Source organism: Colobus angolensis, unplaced genomic scaffold (genome assembly GCF_000951035.1).
Source record: "Colobus angolensis palliatus isolate OR3802 unplaced genomic scaffold, Cang.pa_1.0 Scaffold778, whole genome shotgun sequence".
NCBI lineage: Eukaryota > Metazoa > Chordata > Mammalia > Primates > Cercopithecidae > Colobus > Colobus angolensis.
In genome coordinates, this window is record NW_012121576.1 from 79,402 (window position 1) to 80,811 (window position 1,410).

The 1,410-nt window shown below is 42.3% G+C and overlaps 1 pseudogene across 1 annotated transcript in view; it reads right to left on the minus strand.

The window, feature by feature from the left end:
• The window catches only part of LOC105502153, a 22,987-nt pseudogene extending 21,770 nt beyond the window's left edge, over nucleotides 1-1,217 (minus strand). Inside the window, exon 1 of the transcript XR_001000289.1 lies at nucleotides 10-1,217. The product of XR_001000289.1 is annotated as a mitogen-activated protein kinase kinase kinase 2 pseudogene (transcript). The remainder of the gene's footprint in view (nucleotides 1-9) is intronic.
• Nucleotides 1,218-1,410: the final 193 nt, after the last annotated feature.

The following is a 1,410-nucleotide window of genomic DNA, read 5'->3' on the forward strand; positions in this document are numbered from 1 at the left end:
AAACTGAACTTGCTTAACAGCCAATTCTCTTCCTGTATCAACATCATAACAGAGGTAGACCCTTCCAAAGGCTCCTTGGCCAAGCAGTTTGCCCAGTCTCCAGTTGGTTGGAGCCCGAGGTGAACGGCTGGGTGGGCTGATGTCCATTACGGTCAAAGTGGGATTGTCTATGTCACTTCCCCTTCTTCTTATTCGACTATCATCATACTCTGGGGTAAAGATACTGCTTCCACTACTGGTGCTTAAGGAGTGATCAGTAGGACTGAAACTCACAGGAGACCGGAAGCTGGTCCCCTGGGTCCTTCTAGCTCTTGGAAAAGTTTTACGACCATCATTATACTCTTGATGATGATATGAAACATGATACCTTCTTGGATATGTTCCTCCTTTTCCAAATTTCTCAAAGATAGGGTTATCATAGTCTGAAAATTCCTGATGATTATCTGGGTAGCTCTGTGCCCTAGGCATTCGTGATTTTGGATAGCTCTCTCCATCCAAAGGACTATCAAGTGATGGACAACTTCCTGAGCCAGAATTTTCAGGGCTGCTTAAAGATAATGGATCCAGCATTTGGTCCATGCTCTCTGGAATGAACTCTCCTTCACTGTTGATACTAGTGAATGACCCATTTCGGGCAACCTGGTGTAATTCATCTGGAATGTATCCTGGGGGAGGAGAACTTCTATCTCTACTAGTAGGACCGATTATAGAAAGCCGTTTTTTCCTCTCTGCTCCAAATACTGTATTATCCAAATCTTCTAGTGATGGCAATGGTTATAAATTAGTAGCCTGTGTACTTCCATTTATTACAAGTAATATCTTGAGGCTGTTCATATGAATACTACGATCCAGCAATTCCACAGCTTTGTCCAAGTCATCTTGAGTAGTTAATGGAATTACCAACTCATTATTCGTATAATGTAGATCCATAGACTGTCCAAAGGCAATTTTAGCTTTAGATCTCAGATCTTCCAGTTTAACTGGTCTAGGGAACTGAAGGATTCTTTTTTCTCCCCTATGTTCAAATTTGACTCGGACATCATTCTGTTTTTTTGGTGATGAAGATTTTGCTTTTCTGGTTTCCTGCAAGGATAATGCTGGTCGACTGGCCTTATGAAGGACAGCCAAATCTTGCATGATTGAGTTCAAAGCTTGCTGATCATCCATCATGGCAAACAGCTCAACAATTTGAAAATCAGGAAAATGGTTCTCCCATCAGCATTGCCGGTAAGTAGCAACTTCGCATGCATCCCAGTTTTATGAGATTGCAATTCAGTCACATCTTCAGGCTCCACTTGTAATTCTAGCTCTTTTTCTGTTTCTGCCAAATCTGTAGCTCCTCCCTCCACTGAAGTCTTGAATCCCTTCAAAGTTGTCCATGAGGGCTGGAATGAGCTCCTTTCAAACTCC